General features: G+C 43.9%; 1 protein-coding gene and 1 long non-coding RNA gene across 10 annotated transcripts in view; one reads left to right on the top strand and one right to left on the bottom strand.

Moving 5' to 3' along the window:
* mamo (zinc finger protein 628-like) overlaps positions 1–5837 on the bottom strand; it is a 57322-nt gene extending 51485 nt beyond the window's left edge. The window contains exon 1 of one of the 5 annotated variants that reach the window (XM_018027039.2): positions 5734–5837. The gene's annotated coding sequence lies outside the window, so the exon portion shown is untranslated. The other 4 variants (XM_018027040.2, XM_026814797.1, XM_026814799.1 and 1 more) reach the window with 4 other exon arrangements.
* A 238-nt stretch (positions 5838–6075) lies between these two features.
* The window catches only part of LOC108626397 (uncharacterized), a 131911-nt gene continuing 116553 nt past the window's right edge, over positions 6076–21433 (top strand). For 2 of the 5 annotated variants that reach the window (XR_003389383.1, XR_001916689.2), the window contains exons 1-2: positions 6077–6272; positions 6349–6506. This is a non-coding gene — a long non-coding RNA (uncharacterized LOC108626397). Of the gene's footprint in view, positions 6273–6330; positions 6507–21433 lie in introns of all 5 variants that reach the window. The other 3 variants (XR_003389382.1, XR_003389385.1, XR_003389384.1) reach the window with 3 other exon arrangements.

Genomic DNA, 21433 nt, shown 5'->3' with positions numbered 1-21433 from the left:
CATCGATAGTTTACGAGTTATTTACAAAAAACTGTTTTTTCGTTTTTCGTAAATAACTCGTAAACTATTGACGCTAGAGGAAAACTTTTATACAGAAATTGTAGATCTCGTCGTCCTCTACAAGAAAGGTCCTATGCAATTTTCTCGTAGGACCAGCAGTTTAGGAGTTATTGAGGAAAAACGAAATTTTTTTCCAAAAGTTCGCCGTTTCGACGCTGGGATGGTCGGATTTTGTCAACATCAATAAAATGCCAAATAATCATATGTAACTCATTAAATATCGAAATTAGAAGAAGTGTGCACTATTTTTAATTATAGGAAATGCGTTTTTCTAAGGTTCATAAACTTTTGGTATTGACTGTATAGCCAATACATCCTTAAGAAAAATGCTTTTATGAAATCTGAAGTATGAATAATGGAAGACGAAACAAATGTCATTAATAAAAATCTGTCATACACGGATTATTAATTGCACAATGTATATCCTTTGGCTCCTGATAAAAACTGAATTTATTAAGAGAAATCATCGATAAACTTTTATGAGAGAGAGAGTGTACTCGATTTTTTAATTATGAAACGAGCAATTTCTTGAAACGAAGATAATCTTATCGAACCCCTCCGTGCCTCACTTTTTTTCTCCCGGTTATTCGGCAATAATTTTGCACGCTCATTCGAGATTAATGCTGCGAATCGGGTGAACCGTGGCACGTGTATGCAAATTTCTCTGGCCCGCTCTCACGGTGATTCCTGAGCGCCGCGGAAACAATTCGATTTTATCTTATCGAACATCTATCGAACGCAGTTAATTAAAAATACTTCGCTGGAATTTAATCGCGGCGCCGTCGTATGTTGTTTTACAATCCGGGCGTTAACAGACTGTGCTATAATAGATTTCCAATGCAAACGTATTTGAATTCTTCTATTTTTAGAGGTTGTGCAATTGTCTGTATAATTAATTAGAAATGAAGAATCGTAGAATGTTCTATCGATACATTATTTAATCGATGCGTGAACTAGTTTTAGTCACACCGATTGAAACGAATCGTCAATAAAAGATCATCTCACATTTGTACCTTTTATTCAATGTCATCTACGTGTCACCTTTGCATTTCTCTAACTTGTCAATGGTTAACGACCTGAACGGGATACTTTCGCGTATTAATCAGTCCGTAAAATATACAAAAAAAACGACGTGGCCTCTTTCGTAACGGAGCGACGCTATTTTTGCGTTTACAGAAAACGCAACCGTTGAATTCGAACGCGCGTCCGCGAAACGCATGATTTATGCCCAACGGTAACAGCGTACGAGCCAACAGCTGATCCTTTGATACAACTCTGTGCCTGAATCTATTAATGCGCATTGCATACCTAAGTACATAACACATGTACAGCTGATTCCCGAGGAACACGAGTCTGAGTAATATCAATTTTGAATTGTACGCTTTTCTGTCGGACTGCTTTAGCAATAATTTAAATGAACAGCTTGTTGTCAGTTGATGATTTTTTAATTAATTAATATTACGATCAAATATGCATTGAAATTGAGAATGAAAATATACAAATTATTATATGCATGTTCGTAATAATGAAATGCAATGCACATTTTATAGAATTGCAAGTACGATGGGACGTATAGAACTGAGAAACCACCACTTGCCATTAACGCTATAAACATATCTAATTAAGCTTGGGAAATCTAATTTAATTTGCATTACGATACGTATGTTTCTATTGCAAACTTTTGGTCTGGTTTCATAGTCACGAATGTATGGAAGAAGAGGAGGCACGTTCGACAAACCGTAACAAATCTGCGGCTTCCTTTCTTCCCGATATCCTCTCTCCCGTTAAACCCGGTGAACTTTTTCATAATCGGAGTAAGAAGCAAGTTTTCTCACTTCTCCACGTTTTTTCAAGTTTCCCGTGGAGCGAAGAAATTTAATTTGTGGCGTTTTCTTTTGATTCCAAATGGAACGCAACGCCCGATTGGGAAAAATCGATCGATCGTAAAAAGCGGTAAGAGTAGTTATGTGCTATTAGTCCTCTGTATTTCCTTCTTTACGAGTAAAATGTACGAATGAAATATCGTAAGAATATTTGTTAGACGAATAGTAATACCTGCGACTATGAATAAGAGGTTGTACAACTTTCTGTGATGTTTCAGCAGAAACTTGCTCGATAAATCTTTATAAGAATATCGTAAATATTTTCGTACTAAGCTTCTCAACTATTTTTGAAAACAAATTTATCAACTCGGCTAATGCACTGTTCCGCGCGATTTTCTACGACCGCCGTCGACATAAAAAGGGCAATATGTGCTACTAGAACCGCTCGAGCACCGCGCATATATCCTAACAGATTTTCATGATTTATTCGGTCGCGCGGAAAGTGAATTTACCGAGAGTGCAAGTACCGAGTTTCCACGCGTTTCCCAAGCCGCTCCCGACGATCGTCAAAAGTATTATGCTACTTGTTCCGCACCGAATTCTCGCGACGTTCAGTCAATCGTTGACAGATTAAGATTCTGAAACATGAGACGAGCCCAGAATTTTTTAATACAGAATTCGCGTTTGTACAAGAATTTCAATCCTTTTGTCATTGTGACTGTAGTTATCCTGTATATATCACGCTGTCAGCGATTTTTACTGATCTTCAATGTCACGCACGCGTTGCGTCGCGAAAATCCGCGCGGCGATTTCGAGCACGCGCGTGCGACCGAGTTCGCGGAAAACTCGCGGAGCTTCCCGGGAAAATAACAATAGCATATCGTTCAATTATATAAACTTCGTCGCTTATTATAATTTTCAAATAATTTATTTTAAAATTAATCTGTATCTAAAATCGCCGAGTATTATTATAAATCATTTAGTATAAAAAGTTCATAGATCGAATTTGATTTCGGGTTATTCTTATCGCTATTTATATGACTATACTCTTGATCAACTATCCGGTAACTTATGAACGAGAGTGTATGTGCGTAAAGTGAGACGACTGGAGCTAATAGCGATACGCGACTGAGAAAGAGCGACGGAAAAAGACTCCGTGGGAGAGAAACGGATAGAGTTGCAGCGATACGCAATGGAGAGAGAAAAAGTGCAGCCAGAGAGGACGTACAGTACCGTTCACAAGTGTTCGGACTCTTCGTAATGCACACATTTATACTTTCGATCAAAAATTCATACAAGACTTATTGTTAGCTTCAACAAATAGTTAATCTGATCTATAAAGATTCTGTCGTTCCTCCTCTAGAATTCACATCTATTTCAATATTTTTGTGCCAGATATTTTTACTCAAACATAAATACAAACTTAATAAATGATATAATTAAATAAAACAAAACAGAATTATTCAACGGATGAAATTTTCTATTGCAAAATATGTAGAATGTTTTTCTCTTGAAAACTGAAACATCAGATTTGATCTTGTGAACGTCAATCTAGTGATTCAGGAAACTTGTCAAAGTCTCTGCCAGCGCAATTGGCATTCTGGGTGCAAAGAGTTAAAAGTGTCCGGATACTTATGAGCGATAGTGTACGCGGTAGATAGAGAGAAACGGTTGGCGGAGGATAGCGATAGAGCACGCGACCTTCACGAAACGTCAAACGTCTATGCTGTTTAGCATGCAGGGCCGTATGACTGAAAGAGGTTTACCCACGCTCCCGCCCTAATTAATTCTACGCTTCCTCCATAGTTACTGCATTCAGGATCACCGATTCCCGGTTCGTCGTTCGCCTCCCTAACGTCGGAAAACTTTTTTATACATCATCCACTCGCAACGAGAGTGACACAGTTTAATAAGTATGATTGTCAGTAGTTCATTTCCTCATGGTTGGATTTTTCTCTATAATGAATGTACAGAAATTAATTTCCTGACGTAGTCGTACAAAAATTGTATGGTAGAAAGCTTTTTGTCTATTTAACAATTAACAATTTCTGTAAATTTATACCTTGTTTATAAATATTACACTAGAACGTATATGAAGGATGAATATATAGTTTTCGATACCTGTACTGCCTCAGCTGGTCTGTCATTTATTAGATAAGCGCTATCACTCAAGGAAAGTGCATAAATTTGGCAGGGAATCGTAAATCATTATAAAAGCATAAATTGGACTATTCTCAACTAACAAATATGTTAGAGTAAATTATGGTAATAACAGTGTAAAGAATTTGAAACTAATTTCCCTAACAGCGGACGTTGATCAATCTTTGTCGTCGGTTAACGATCTCGCATAGAATGTAAAGAAGAATCAGAGGAATCTGTCAAGGAACACGTCTACGAGAAAGATACCGCGAACGGATCGACAGACTGACAGACGAATTATTCGATTCCTCGATTCATTTCTTTTTGTTTTTAGTCGCTCACCCAGGAAATCGATGCTCGTCACCGATCGCCCACCTCGTCGTCCTCCAAAAATCTCGTTACTCTCCCGACGCGCACGTGTGATATTTTGGTACCGCCGTTGCCGGCTCGCACGGAACACGCACTCCTCGCACTCTCAACACCAACAGAGACGAAATCGTCTCTCCCGCGTTCTTTTCATACTCTCTTTATCTCTTTCCCGTTTGATCCACGTAGACCCACTCGGCGCGCGTTTGACATCAACATTTTCGGAGCCCGTCACCGCTGGCACGTCCGCGGCTGTCAACCAGCGTGGACGCGTGTCCGATCGGTGTTCGGCGCGCTCCCCCGATTTACGCGCGTACATGCTCTCCGATCATCGCACTGCGTCCCGAGCCAGCGTCCACGAAATTCCACGGGAATCTTCCTCTACGTCAAACGCTCCGCAGCGTCGGTTTTAATCGATGGCCTATCGACCGACCGGTGTCGCTCAGTGTGTTTAACTTTTGTTTACTTTTGTCCGCGTCCGAGCGCGCGTTTTCCCGTCTCCCGCCGTCGACTCATTCGACATCACGTTTTACAATTAACCGCACTATGGCGGGGTCGTGCTACCGTCACTTCCTCACTTGTCACGTGTCGTAGCGAAATTTTCTCACGTCAGAATAGGATCTCGATTCACGTGCGTGTCACTTCGAGTCGCGGCGAGACGTACACGGGGACGGTGGGCCACGGGGGGGAACTACACGCACTCGAAGACGCGTTGCCAAAAGTTAAACAGCACAAGGTCAACAGCTCGAGACGAGGGAACGATTGTAGGTACACGGGGGATCGTCACCGTCCGGCGCCACGGTTTCAACTGTCAACCGTGCGATTTCACGTGTCTCGGGCGCGCTGTTCGGATGACAGTACCGAGAAGAATACGGACGTTGTTATCGCTGGATGATCCGATGAATCTCGTGCACCGCCGCGATCGTGTCGCGAGTACGAGGTGCGTGTTCCGTGTGTCCTGTTCTCTTCGGTTCTCCCGGTTCTCTATCAATCCCACTGTCCATTCGGTCTCTCGCGTTTCTCCATCGGACCCGAGGGGGATGATTTCGACGGCGAACAGCAGCAGCGGCGACGACGACAACAACAACAGTAGCAGCCAGCGACGAACGTAAAACATACGAGAGGCACGAAACTTGCTTTTTGTTTTTTTTTCACATCCGCGTTTACTATCGTTCAACGATAGGAAAGAAGGGAACGTGCGAAGGAAATAAGAAACGAGAAACGCGCGTGTGTCATATCACAAGCATATATGATCGTAGAACGGATTTCACGCACTCGTCGGCCGCACGTATCTCGTTACGCGACGTTGTTTTATGGGCACTGTCTCGCAGTAAGAAATATTTACCTTGCTACATGTAAAATGAATAGAAGAGCCTGCCTGAATCGAACGAAGGAAGGCTCAACCGGCCCACTGTGACGTCGCCGGCCTACTGTCAGCTCAGCGCTCGCTCGGCCCCGCGGTCAACTAACCTACCGTGTTCGCCGCGCAGACTTTACCGACTAAATAAATCGATTCGACGCCGCCCATCCGCGCGATTCGCCCGTGATAAATCGTATCGGCACGCGTGACGATTTTACGCGCAGATTTCACGGCGATACCACGATTTCGTGTCGATCTAACCTGATCACGGACGCTCGCCTGACCAACGTAGTAGTCAGGTGTGAAACGCTCACGCGCACAGCCACACGTATACAGAGACGGCGCACGTTTCCCTCGCAGATCTCGCGATTCGCAGAGCCATAGGCGTCGTTGGACCAAAAAAACTCTTGTTCGAGGACGGGAGGAGGACGCTAGTGGGTGGCCGGCGGCGTGGAGGGAACGAGCGGTGCGCGTGCAAGAATATCAAACGCATTTGACGTCTTACGCAGCGCGGAGTAAATAAGGTAATTATTTCGGACTCGGTACTCTTACCGGCGCTGCCTGCCGCGACCTCGAAATTAGAAATTTCGTACGCCGTAGATTGGCGTTTGCACGAATTTACGTAGAACGAGAGCGAGAGAGGGTGAATGTGGGAGCGAGCGAGCGAACGAGTGAAGTTGGGAGCAGGCCGGCCGCGGGAGCGAGACAAAGATGGAGTGCATGCGTGCGGCGAGTAAGATGAAGATGGATGCATTCAGGTTAGTGTATTATACATTTTATTGCTAGAATTACACATAACATAAAGAATATACAATGATTTGATATGTAAACAAAATGTGGACATTCATGACAAACTGAGAACAAACACTTGTTACCCTTTTTCGATTTAGGTCTACCGTATATGAATTATCTATTGCCCATTGAGTTCATTGTGTAACCTGGTAAGAACGCATTTGAATTTGTCAAAATATATTCAAGGAATTGCATCGAACAATGAATTCATACGCAATGTTTTGATAAATCATTAAATAATCTCTTTTTTACACACGGTACTTCTTATTTACTTATGGCACTTCTAAGACTCTCGAGATTACATAGAAGTCGATGAGTTTTTTTCGTTGTTTTATCAGACTGTGAAAGTGTTAGGTACGAACGTGTTTATCTAGTCGTTAAGGTATGAATAAAGCAAAATCAATTTTTGTTCTGTGCGTAAACGCAAATGATCCGTACTTGAGACGTAGGTCTTAAGGGGTTAAAAAAGGACTCGAGAAGAACGTCAGGTTAACCAGTACATATAAAAGTACGCAGGCTATAATATGAAAGTAGCTATCTACGCATTTTATATGTGAAGCCTCCTCCGACCCTTCCTATATTTTTTAAGTATGAGAAAAAGAACAATCGATGCCAGGGTTGTTAAGGACAATCGATACGAAGCATTGTCGGGTCGCAGAATGTTGCGTTGCGTTTGAACAATCGCTGAACAGAGTAAAGCGGCCTTCCGAGATCCGCTACACGTGCGAAACTCTGAATTAGAAAAAGTAAACACGCGTGCGGTAGCAGGTGGCACGGAATGCCATTGCTACATCGGACAAGTTCCACGCGTGCACGCGCACTTACTTTTCGTTGCAATATAGTTGTCACGAGTAGACTATATAGATTCTTAGGTAATACTAATTGCGTCCGACTGTCGGCTACATCCGTAAAGCTCCGTCCTCACCGAGCTAACAACGTCGATCTCTTCTTTTTCCTTTTCCTTCTTCTGTCTTACCTCAAAAGATTGCTCGCATTCTTGGTACCGGCAGGAACAAGAAAAGCTGCTGTCCGCTCTTTGCTTTCGTTTGATAAAAAAATACTTGGATAAATAGAGACAAGTAATATCCGCCTATCATGACAGACACTCGATGTAATTAAATAATTTGTTCTTCAGAATCGATAAAGGATAGGAGAACTATAGTTGATGATGCATACTTAATTTCTAATTATTCTCATAATTAGATGTTTGCTCTGTTTGAGAAGATTCGGTGAGGACAGAGCTTAAAGCTCGCGGTTGCGCGCGTGTTGGCTCTCCTCGCTGCGGCAGCCTCGCGAGAGATCACGCGTGTCTACGTACATTACGCACACGTGGACACCCACACAGAGCCGCGCGCGTCGACCGCCACGAGGAAATAATTTCATTGTAGCTACTTTAATGCGATCGTCGCCGATAAATTATTCCCGAGCTGATAGCTCGTGATCGCGGCCGTAAGAACCGGAATTTACGGCTAGTCGCTGCCGCGACTCGCTTTCGAACGCAAATCCATCGCGTAAATTGAATTGCCTCAATGTCAATACACGGTTTTCTTCACGCAATGCAAGAAGGCCGCACGTAATCGATACCTTTTTTTTTCCCAAGCCTCTTCTTTGTCCGGTTCTCGTATTATATTTATATACTGGCAGTCGAAAGTTCGCACGTGGAAGTAAATTAAAAATGAAAATCACTATTAGCAATTACAGTAGCTTGGGAAACGTGTAAAAGCTGAGGAATCTTGCATAATTATTTTTTTTCTTTTGCATTTGAAACACCTTTTACAAGGACAGACTTTTTAAGGTGGCACGTCAGTAGAATGAGAAATGCGTTGCACGTTCTATCGGGAGCAATGTCAAATATAATTGCATTCATTTTTTGCGCCGTTTAACAATCTCGTGGGCCGTTTAGTATAAATTATGCATTGTTTCGGAACTTTATACAGTTACACGTGCCGGGGTTTCGACTTTTTTTTTCACACTTTTTATTCCGCCGCGCGCACGTGAGTTATGGCCGCGTCATGTATCGGAGTACATTCGATACACCTACGCTCTCGAGCGAATGTGAATGGAATTACATACTTTGTTGCGATTTCCGCGGAATCACGCAAGTTTTTCCTTTATCGATCATCGTCATCGCCGTCACCGCGCGTCGGTGTGCACGTTCACAGGCAGCGTAGGCGCACAGACGCAGAACCGAGCGAAACTATACGGAGTATCGATGATTCAACCATGATTTATAAAATCTTTTCATGAACAGTCGAAGACGTTGAGTGCATGAAACTGTGTTTTGTTGGAAGGCGTGTTCAAGTTAATTTGATCAGATCGTAGCATTTCTTCTGTGATTTCTATTCTGCCTGGATCAATCGTGGGCATGGTTGAAAATCTACAGTAAACAATTCAGACTACGATTGCCAAAACTGGACGTTACGTACACGTGATCGAAACGTGTGATCAAACATCTGTAATTCCACGCTTGCCCATTATGTCCACAGCTTTTCCCTGTCACCGGGAAACGCGATCGTCGCGTTGCCATCCAGGAAAAGCCACGCACTGTCGAGTGTATCGCTGTAACAGAATGAAACGATGGCGGGCGTTGCGTCGCGACGCGACGCGGCGCGGCGCGTAGCACTCGGAGAAATTGCATCGAAAAAGGGAAAAAAAAGGAAGATAGAATACAGGGAGATAGAGATGGAAAGAGAGAGAGAGTGTGAGTCCAGCAGCCGGCTGCCTTGATATACACTTCATTACGGATCCCCGGGTTTTCGCGGTGACCCTCGGCGAGGCGCACGGTTGCTCACCGGGTATTTTCCCGCGTGATAAACGCGATTATTGTCTGCCGTTGTTTGCAGATCGATCCGACCAACGTTGCATGCGCGTCCACGTGCACGTTGTTTTTCATAGATGGTCCGCGTCGGGGCGGAGGCGGCGGCAGCCGCGGCGGGGCTGACGGGGCGGTTGAAATTGCGCGTCTACGCGTTCTTAGGTAACGCATTGCGCGTACGTACAACGTACAGTCCGCTGGTTATGAACCACGTGCCGTAGCTACAAAGCCATCCATTGTCTGTATCAAATTCAGTCCGGACCGGTCGATGGTAAAAGGATTGAGATCCCTTGATCATCCGGAATTGGAGTTTTAACGTATTTAGTCTGGGTTAAATGGATGCACTTTGTTCAAAGTTTGTTACAAACACGTACATTTTTGAAGAGATAAAATGCCGTTGCAGGATAGAGCGTGATTCCGCGTCTATACATATACATAGACGCGGGCAATCGTGTGCCAGCCCGTGGCAATTGCTACACTTCGTTTCGCGCACCTTTATTTTTGCTTTGCGTGAGGCGCAGGTGCCTCGTCTCGGGCACGTGACGTCGCCTGTGTATCCACCGTCCACGTATGTACGTATGTACCACGGCTATTAGGTAACGCGTCGATAGTGCGTGAATCGGATTTATCGTCGTAACGCCTCGCTCGCATGTAACGCCGTCCTACAGCACGCCTCATCGCCACTGACTCTCCGTCACAAGATCGTCGAGATTCTTATCCAATTATGTACCAGTCGTCTTTTTTTTTGTTTCCGAAAAGCTTGTTCTCTATTAGTTCGAATAGGGAGATGGTGTGAAAATCAGTTTTCACACGCGTTTCAACAAAACGCGGTGGGAAAGCGTTTTTCGCTCGTCCGGAAGACCGTCTCGCCGTTTGAATTTTCACGGCACACAAATGTGTTCACCGCACCCCTGCGGATATACGTAGTCGAGCTCTCTCTCTTCCTCTTCCTATTTTCCCGTTCTCTTCGCTTAGATTTCAGTGGCAATCCTATTGTCAATTTGCTATCAGTTATATCGAAGTTAAAAGTGCTTCAATATTTGGAATAGAAATCTTACCACGTCTCTCGTTACTATTTTATGTTGAGTTGTAAAATAGTGGGCAATCTTTGATTTGTAGAGAAACCTGATTCTTGCATTTAATTTGAATGTTTTTTTTGTTTGCGATAAAGTACGATTTTCTGCACGTCTTCCTCGATAACGCATTGTCGTGTTTTTCCCACACCGTTATCGATATTATTTTAGAGATTTAACCCGCTCACTTTATTTTTAATATATTTATAATATCATCAGTTCCAAAGTTGGTGGAAACTTGTCAGTGGAAACTTAAGGATGTATTGGCTATACATACAATCAATCCCAAAAGTTTATGTACTTTAGAAGAATGCATTTTCCATAATTAAAAAGAAATCANGCATAAACTTTTGGGGTTGATTGTATAGCCAATACATCCTTAACACGCTTCTATAATATTCGTAGACGATACTTGGATAGTTTCTGTGAATTTTATTTCCACAGTGGCTCCGAGCAGTAAAAATCATGAGACTTCTATTTAATGATAGGGAAACTTGTAATTTGGGGCAGTGAACGTTATCTGTTGCGTGGAACAAGCCGATTAATAAAATGCAACAACGTGAGCCAGTAACCAGTAATCGTTAGAGGCAGAATTAGTGCAGAAATAAATGAGCGCATTGCTAATTTGTAATTTCGAAAGTCCCGTATCAAACTATACAGACGTTAACAATCGTTGAAAAGTGCGAACCGTACGTTCGCTCTTGACCGCCGCTGTATATTCCCGTTGCATACTGAACTTAACAGGTATCTGTTTACGTATCTGCCCACGCGTGCTCGTTTCTTTTTTTGCGGGAATTGAATAAACAAGTTTCGAGCAATGGCAGACACAATCATTTTGTTACTACGTGGATAAAAAGGTGAAAAGGCGATTAACCCGGGACCTTAGATGACCCATCCAAAGGTCTCATTTCGGGATTGTGTAACGACCGTCTCGTGGTTTCGCTGTCATTCTACAGTGACAGAATAACGTATGATCGATGATTCTTTTTTAGTTTTCTGACGTAGAACAAATAGGAGAAAATCTGTAGATCGGAAAACTACTTTAGCGTCGTGATGTAAGGAAGTACATTTACTTTAAGTATTATCTTTCACAGATCGCTATATTTAAGTGAGAGAGTATCAAATTGTTTGAAACTGTTTACCGACGAGCAATGCCCGTTAGATATATCCACCCGCGTTATATGCATACTCAATTAAAAATCCGCGGTGTCAAAACGTTTCGCACGCTATTAATATAAAAGCGTGACCACGTCTCGTGCGCGCGCGCGCGCGCGGGGTTCAACAAAGTTACTCTAATTAATGGTAGCACGTTCGGTATTGCATAATTCTGTTTACGGTAGTCTCTGCACACGCATACAGTCAGAGTAAAAAATCGTCGCGGATCTAGCCCCCTCCCTCCCACGCCAAAGTGCAACGCTTCCACTGCACGTCTTCGCAAACGTTTTGCCAACTAATTGAAGTTATTGTTAGACGTGATTACGTTTGATCAGACGCTGTCTGCCAGAGTTGGTGCATTCGGTTTCTCGCGTGAGTGTACGTCACGCAGCACGCGTGCATGCCAATTTCCCTGGCCAATTGTTAACTTCCATTTATTGGAATGTAATACTCGTATAAATGCGCGTCGACGCGACGGGTGAAAACGGTTTTTAACGCGATGAATAATCTGTACTGTTGCTGCACGCCGTTCGATAAACGCAATGTCATCAATCAAGGATACCGAACGGAATACTAATTTCCCAGACGATTTCAAAGATGCGTATAGTTGAGATAGAACACCTGACCCTCCGTCAATTAAAAAAAAGTAGTTTCGTACCTTGCGAAAAATAATATACCTGCTGACTTGAGTCTTGTAACGTCTTCGTATTTATGAAACAAATTACGTTGTCATTGTTCAGTGGGCTTAGTTTAAAAAGCAGGATCAAGTGCAAACGCTCTAGAAGTTTGTAACCATTAAAAGCTACAATCGGAGTACAACAGTGCGCAGCTACACTGTCCCATTAAAATTAACAATGTAACAGAGCGATACGTGGTAACCGATTGTCTCCGTTGAATTCCACAAGTCCGACTCCGAGTCGTTTTAATTGGGCTTGGTCTTTTCTTAGATAGTCGATAAGCCCGTTTGCTGGTATCCTGCTGCATTGTTTGAAATTGAAAAAAAATAAGATTCCGTCATCTATGTATCTAACCATGTGCAGGCACGTGCGTTCGTCGCTTATCTATAGGCGTCGTTATGATTGTTATAATCAATTGAAATAAGAATTTAAAAATAGATGGAACTCGTCGTGTATGAAAATGTTAGCGTGTGGAAAGGAGTATGGGCAATGTATAATTACGTGTGTGTGGCGGTTAATCGTCGTTGCCAGTGTTAAGAACGCTCGGGCCAAGGCTATGTAAATCCGAAATATCGACGGCCGAGCGTCGGGCGATCGCCGGCGTCGGTTTTTCAACGAGGGAAGACCGAATTTCCTTTTTCCACGAAGCGAGTAAAGGCTTGCACAGTTTCGAGGCGGATCCGGGAGTAGTTTCCGAAGGGACGCGTGTACCTGTCACGTCACACAAAGCGTCGGGGGGTTCCAATCAAGCGTTAAGAGGAGACCACCGGGCGTCGTGGCATAGAATTTGCAACTATGCTAATAAGAGGCGAGCCGAACGGACAGCTAATGGTCGCTGAGAGAAAAAGGACGGGCAAAAGTGCACAATGAATTCGTGAGGTCGTGACGCGAAGGTAGAGCGAGATGGTCAGAGAGATGAGACAAAGAGAGGGGCCAAACGGAGGACGAAAGGGTGGATGGAAGAGTGAGAGGACAGAGGGGGTGCGGAGGGCGACCACGGATCAATCGTAGCCTTCCGTGTTCCCTGCCGCCCCTCGGTCGCTCTCCATTCCCTCGCCTCTGTCCGCGGTCCTCCCCTGCGCGCTTGCCCCTTCGCCCACCAGCCGACTCGCACCCCCTGCGACTCGCCTAACCCCACTCCATCGGCCACCCCTTCGTCCCGCTGGTACACCCTTCTACTACCTCGGTGCAACCCTCAACCCTCTATCGTCGTGCTTGCACCGACGTGCACGCGTCGTTACGCAGGCCCAGACCTGTCGACCAGACACAGACTCTCCTTCTCTCGCCCCCTCGTTTCATCTCCCACTGTCTTTCACCCGCCCGTTCTACTTCGACGCTCTCCGTTCCACTTCACCCTTCCGATATTTTTCACCCCCCTCGTTCGAAAGTCTCTCCGCGGCTTTCTTCGCCCCTCGGTCCCTTCTACCCCTCGCGGTTCGCCCTCTGTCATTTCGCGCCCGTCCTCCACCCACGGACGCCCTTTGCCTCTCGCCGCGGTGCAACAGAGTAGGTCAGTGGCGTGAATGATCATCAGTATTCGCGCGCGTGTGAGTGCGTCCGACCACGCAGTCGCTCCCTCCCGCCCTCACCCCCCTCCGTACACTTACACCGTTTCACGCGCACCCCTCGCGTGCTCGCGAAAAACCCGCTCCGATGACTCTCGATTTACCCGCATTCCTTCTTCTCCGTCACTCTTACGCATGCATCTTGTTTACCGCATCAGCTGTTTCGCGTTCCTCCGATTTACACTGCGTAATTACATGATTAATCTGATTCATAGCTTCGACGCGATCGCAATTTTTAATTATAAAAACACGAGAAATCTCATTGATTTTTTAATCGAAATATTCAATTGATCAATCGTCGCGATTCTGTCTCGAAACTGTCCCCCGAGTCTCGCGCGCAGCTTGTTTTCGATAGCAGAAATTCGTACGCGAGTATACAAAATCGCGAACTCGATGCGCCGATGAAATCGCAGATTTTGATACTGGTTATGTGCACATAGATACGCGTACATACCGCGCGCACAGTTACGAGCGGATTACATAAGCCAAACTGTATCTTGCCGTAGCGGCTGTCATACCCGAGGAAAGGATGTGTGCGCGGAATTGCACCGCGAATTGGACGAGTTTCACGGTCCCGACCTTGGGGCGGTTTAACTAGTTTTCACAACTTCTTGCGCTACGTTCCCCGAGATTATTTTTACTTCCCGGTTAAGTATACGCGTACACTCCCGCTCACAAGTATTGGGTATGTTTCAAGTTTTCAAAATGACGACAGAGTTACCGAGCGAAAGTATAGTATTCGTCATATAAAAAGAATGATGCTTTGTGTCCATGAAAGACGTCGAACTAAGAATGCACCTAATCGTGAGAAAATTTAATGTCATCTGCAGATTCATTTTCATCGAAAATCTTATATCGGTTTTGCAGTTATGACACGTAGTGCATATAAAACTCGAGATTGTAAAATACCTGAGAGAAAATTAATACGAAAGTCGTGCAAAGTATATTTAAAATCAGATGACGATTTTTTTCTATTTAGTTAATTAAATGAAAAAGCATTGTATTGTTGTTAGGGAACGAATAATAGTAAAAAAAACGTAAGGAGCAGTTTGTTGGTCTAAGCGGAAGCCGAACGGTGGTGGGCTGCATCGTCGGCTCGGGGGTCGAGTTAGTTTATGGGGATCGGGAGTCTACGTAGACATCTCACGATCTAACCTTACCCAACCTCCTCGTCGTCCCAGCCTTTCCTAGCTCTAGCCTAGCCTAGAGCTGTGTGTAGGAGAAGTGCACTCCACCACACTGTACGGACGTCTGCCTAGTATTGATCCCACCGGCTCAGCTACTGGCTACCTTCACCCACTAATAATTCTTGTCAGTCTCTCGCAGGGCTCGACGATTTCAGGCCCACCTTCCAATACCTTTTTTCTCAAGAAGCTGACAAAAAATTTATAGAACTCCTATCCAAATTGCTACGTCTTTCATCGTTTACTGTACTCCTCTTTTACTCTTCACGTTTACTCTTCTACTTTCATATATCTGTTCATCTGATATTGTAGTTTAAGTCATTCAATTCTCGAAAGAGATTCATTCAATCTTGCGTTTTAAATATTAGAGAAAATCGTTATATCAGTAATAAGAAAAGGGGTGAGAGATTTTTTACATAGAACTCGATTAGATCTGATAACTGGTGATCTCGAGACAACGAAAGCAGAGCATCTTGCTCTTAGGAGTCCCACGACGTCGGAAACGACGTCGTCGTTGTCGATAGACTTGCGTCCCTTAACGACGTTCTGTGCTGCGGTGTCGAGACTTACGACCACTATATCACGATGCTGCAAAATGTATGCCTCTTGGAGATAAACGGAGTCAACCACCGCCCTCGCCCCGCGTTGTCATCTAACCTCCGGTAGTGGTTTCACAGTTTTTCGGTTACGGCTAGTATCTCCGTGCGAAATCGAATTTTCGCATAGAAAATAGTTTAAGCTCTGGTATAACTAGAAACTGATTTCGTTCTTTCTAAATATGACAATCTGAATTCTCGTACGAATTCTATGAATTTATTCAGGAATAAATATTATTTCTTGTAATAGATCCGAGCTCAAACAGCGATGAATGTCGAGGGGAATGTACGTTAAGTTAAGAGTTAAATGACCAAGTATCAATGCGAGGCTCGCGTCGCGTGGGTTTGACACCAGTTCTGCTCGTTTCACTTTTACCTCTGCGGGTTTCTTTCTCCCTCGGTTCATTTTGCTCCTCCCCGTTGCACCGCGCGAAACGGGTAAAATTGCGCGCGAGATCCGCGCCCGGTTACTATTTAACGGGGCGTTTAAAAAAGTAATGTGGAAATATAATGGGGAACAAAGGGAAAAGAAAGTTTCCGCGGCGCGGCTCGCAGTTTTACTCTCCCCCGCCTATTTGGTTTGGATGAAGAGCTACCTGTTTGTTTACGTTTCGCTTTCAGCCGTTTGTACTCCCTCTCGACGGTGCACTGCCGCAGCCGCCACGGGTGCCCGCTCGCCTCTCGTGTGCACATGCACATATGTACACGCGTATGTACACATATCACCCTCCCCGTGCCACACGCGCGCGCGATAAGCAGCCGCATGTGCATATGACCTCCGAAAGCGAATTCGATTCGCAGACCCGCCACGCGGTCTACGCCGCGATTCTACCCCTATTCGCGTTTTCTGACTACCGATAAACAGGCTGCAATTAAAATATTAGTCACGCACGTCACTCCGATTTCCATCTCATTTGCGGATTCCGTTTAAACGACACAGTAGTTAAAATACTGGTTGCTCGTGAAATTCGTATTTTCATTCGCATTCTTATTCTGTGCTTTTTTACATTTGATCATCCTCCCGGGACGAGCTTCATGAATCTGTGACCGTTCCGAAAATACCGAGTGAACTTTTACGTTTAATGGTTGATCACGTCGCGGTTGAAGATCGCGTTTAATTTATCGGTCGCGCGAACGAATTGGCGTTAGTCGGACCGCGCTATAAATACCGTGACGTTAATGTGATAGCTAATGCGTCCTAATAGAAAATTAATAACGAGACGACGTATGAGGAACGCGATTAAGCCGCGTCTGTCCATTTATTTATAAGTCTGTTTCTACATTTTTACTCGAAACACGTGAAGCGATATTAAACATTGAAGCTCGTCCTATCTGGAAACCATAAGTCTGTCTCATATCGGGGCTTTGAGTAATTGAGATGTTCATGTACTGCGAACATAATTAGAACTGTCAAGAGTCGTATTAAATGAATCAGCAAAGGGGGAATTCTTTCGTAGCTTTGAGACAGTTAAATGGACGTTATGTTCCAAGAAAATAATTGGAGCTAATCGGTCCTGCATAAGCGAAATGAAGAAATCGCATTGAATGATTTTACACGTGCAACCCTGTTCGCGCCTGTATAATCGTCATGAGACTGGTTTCTCGCGAACGCGAGTCAAGCATTCAGGGAGCCGCGATGACTCGCTTTTGTGTAATGCTAAAGAATTAAAAGAGCGTGCAGTTTTGCATCCGCGAACAACGAAAGACGACGAGTACGACAATGCGAACGTTTCCGCTCTCTCGCAACGGCAATTGTTCGCGGAATAATGTCCCGCGCCGGTAAGATACAAAGAAAAACTGGTATCCGCGCTCGATTCCGCGTAATAGCCAAGGTAAACGCGCGGAGCTTGCAAAAAGCACGAAAAACGGATTGCCGCTGGTCGATAATCGACGCTCTTCTGAGTACAGTCCCTCCAACTAATCGAACTTCGTGTACCTAACGCGAAAATCTGTGATAGGTAAGAATATAGTGTGTCAAGTGATCTCACTTGATTGTCTAAATTGAAAGGATTCATTCACGCGAAATGTTCTGAATATATTTTTTTCGGATAGGTTGTATGACACGTGCCGTATCTTTAAATACCGAAAACTGCAGTGAACATCTTCCCTCGTGCGCACTTTTTTTTTCGCCGTTTCAGATCAAAGCGATCTTCTCGTTTGACAGGCTTTCGACAAAAGAAAAAGACACTCGCCCGAGTTTCAAATAGAAAATGTACCCACACAAATTATTCGTGTACGTTTTTTTGTCCCGCGCCCGCTTCATGCTTCGTTCTTTATTTCACCGAAAGGAAGCTTTCACGTGGATGTGTTTCCTCTTCGCGCGTCATCGAACCCGTTTGCCTTCGGAACAGCCGATGAATCGTTGCACCCAGAGTAAAATGAAAACGTGCAATCACTTGACTACATTAATTTATCCCTTCGGAGTGTTCAGACAATTTTCCCAGTTTGGATCGTTTTAATAGAGAAAAATGAAACTAGTTTAATTATTAATAAAATACTGGGGAGATGGTAGCTTGAATAGGTTTTAGAGTTGATACGCAGTGTATTGCGTTTGTTCGCGGGGAACAAGAGCGAGTAGGCCACGGAGGCTTATGAATCATCGGGCGAAACGAATTTCACGCCGACGCGATGCTCCGTGGCGCAGGGCCGAAAAAATTTATCCGCTGGATATGGAAATGACTCGCCGGAGAGGTACGGTAGTAGGGCTTTGGGGAAAATTTATCGGAATAGAGTCCGCGGACGCGAGGAAAATTTCTTTTCGCTCGACTAGCAATTCCTTCCTTCCCGGGAACTTCATTCGCGTCCGGATTTTAACATCCCGCCCTGATTGAAGAATTATTAACTCTGCTTGACTTATTAATGAAAACGTTGCGCCACGAAAATTGAATTTTTTTACAGGAAATTAATTGTATCATGAAATATTTTCGTGAATTCAATTTCCATTGCGCATTCAGTATTCAAATTCAGAATCAAAGATTGTATGAAGAGAGAATCATGTAAAATAGAGGATAAAATGATTAATTTGTGAGGATTAAATTAAAAAATGGTATTATTAAAATTAACAATGCTATCATTGAAGACTGTCGATATTTCATTATCAGTTTTATGATATATTTAGTTATCCTACGTAATTCTTGGAACATTAAATAATTCGCAGAACGTTAATAGGGCACTGACTGCAAATTGATATCTTCAATATTATATCTATTTTCGTCTACATAAATCACTATATTCCTCTATCCGTTCAATAATTCATTATCAAGTGATAAGTTACTCTATTTTCACGAATGAATTTAAATTTCTCATTTCATTTAGAGGTTCTAAGATTGAACCAGTGTCCGTTTGAAAAATTCATCTAATAGGATTATCTTCGTAAACGAAATGAGAACAAGAATTTCTCCCAAGTCGCACGGTTAGCCAAGAATATTCATATCGATCACTCGAGCTACTGCGGAATGAACGGTGGCGACTATAAGCCTTGGTAAAACGCGAGGGTGTACGCGTTCAAACATTCGCCGGAATTACGAATTTCGCTGGGTATCCGCGGAGGAAGCGGCTGCTGACAACGCGATTCACGGCAGTTGCATGAAAGTAGAGGCGGTGAAAGGAAAGATTGGAGAGCGGCGGGACTCGCGGATCTCGTCGTTCAAAGAGCGAGAGGTAGCGAGGAAACGGGGAGTTCATGATGCCGCGGCGGACGATTCGTTGACGCAGGGCAGAGAATAAGTCTCGTCGTCGTCACGCTGTCTGACAACGAAGCGCCGCTACTACTTCTACTGCCTGGCCTCCTCGAATGACCGATACGCACTGTTTCGTTTCTGTACAGGCAGCAGCATCGCGTGAAAAATTGCACGAGTACAAACCGCTACCGAATTACAAGTATCGTTGACGATTTTCAGAGAGTTGATGATTAACGTTAAAGGAATTTTAGTTAATCGTTAGTCATTCTCTGTTCATCACGGATAATTAAAAAAAAACAATCATGTTTCCCCTATTGATAAAAATGACTCTTCTAATTACCGCAAGGATAATTATTCCTCGGAAGCATTACGAGTGTCTCCTTGAAAATCTCCGGCCTCTATGGTAAAAAATCTCGTCTCGCACCAGTGAACCGTCACCAGCGATTGCGCGTAAACAGCGTTATTGCGTTGGTCTTGACACACGCGCTAAACAATAATCGAACATCAATTATATGATTGGTGACGTCCCTCCTTCGGTATACAGTGCACAGCCACCGCGGAACAGATAAATTTTATCGATCCTTGATAGGTCTGTCAGTCATTTCAGTAATGCACGGTTTTCGTTAATTAAATTAATTCATTTTCTAATTACGTAACCGAACTTTCGGTGTACCGATACGAAGTGCACACAGTCGTTGGTAAAACTGTGCTCCTACTTCCATTTACTTCAGACTTGTTTAATGTGATTGCCGCGAGTCGTACAGAGGGACAAGTACTAAATAATAATGGTTTCGTATAATTAATTAACGAAATAACTATAGACGGTCCTCCTATAATCTACACATTATTAATTAGTTAGCGTATTTTCGACTGTGTCATTGTCCATGTAACGATATTCGCATCGATTCCATTGTACAGTTTTCAATAGTTCGCTGGGATTAACATCTAAAATCGAGTTTCCATTTCGAGGGACGCGAGCCGTTCCGTATGCGTGGCCGATTTGTCCCGCAATTTCCGTAAGTTCGCGAGCGCGGCAAAAAACCTGTTCGAACTGCCTTTTTCGCAATCGATTCGTCTCGGGCTCGCGATCCGGCAGCCTTCGAACGAACGGACCGGCCCGGTTTCTAGAGCGACGCGAGCACCGATTCAAATCGGTCCTTCCTCGCGTCATAGATCCCGATCGGTCACGTGAAATCGTTGTTCCTCCCATAAAAAAACCCATCCATTCTCCTCGTCGATTCTCCGACTGGCCTCTCCGTTCCCTCGGTTTATTAAGAGGAAACATTTAATTACGGAAACCGTTTGAACGAGGAGCAAACACTTGTCCGACCATCGCTCGATTAGTTTTCCATACGCGAAATTGATTTTCCCTGTTCCTCCAAGTACAAGAATCGTTCTTTGGGAAACAGTCCTATTGATTAAAATGTTTCCGACGTTCTGTATTTATGATTCAGTTATTATGAATATATTTGACAGTATGTCTGTCTGTGTACGCTCGAGAATTTCAGGCATAATTTTTCCACTCTCATACGTTGTATCATACGAATGTTTATATCTATACTTCCCATTGGCTTTATATTTACGGTGAATCGTAAAGCTTGACACAGCGGCATCGAGAAATCCTATTCATGCACAAAAGGCGAAGAGCCGTGGTGTATGACGGCCACCAAAAATTGCAGTCGTTCGTCAAAATTTCGTTGCGCTCCGCTTACACCTGAGCCATAGATTCGCGTCGGCGCCGAAGTTAATAGACAAAGGGAAAAAACATAAATTGTCCTGGGCGTTTGAATAGCCGTGAAAAAAAATAAAATGTCGAAGGAATATAAACCGATTTATGCACGAGAGAGAGGAGGGGGTGGATTTCTATGAAAGTTCGTAGGATCCGCGGAGGTTAAATATCACTCGAGTTATTCATTTCGGTCCCTCTACTTAGTTAGTCGACGCTCCTGTTTTTCACCATCGACTACAAAAGATTGATTGATTTATAATCCCAATGTTTTCGACGGGGAGTCATTGTCCCCGATGTTAATTCCATTTTCTTGGGTCGTATCGTATAATTCGTTCTCGGCCGTCGATCATCCTTCGGCTGTACTAAATAAAATTCGCTGAAACGACAAAAATATTATATACAAATGAAAATTTATTTTA

Source organism: Ceratina calcarata, unplaced genomic scaffold, assembly GCF_001652005.2.
Source record: "Ceratina calcarata isolate Rehan_Ccalc_2016 unplaced genomic scaffold, ASM165200v1 scaffold399.2, whole genome shotgun sequence".
Taxonomy (NCBI): Eukaryota; Metazoa; Arthropoda; class Insecta; order Hymenoptera; family Apidae; genus Ceratina; species Ceratina calcarata.
This window is presented reverse-complemented; position numbering and strand designations above follow the sequence as displayed.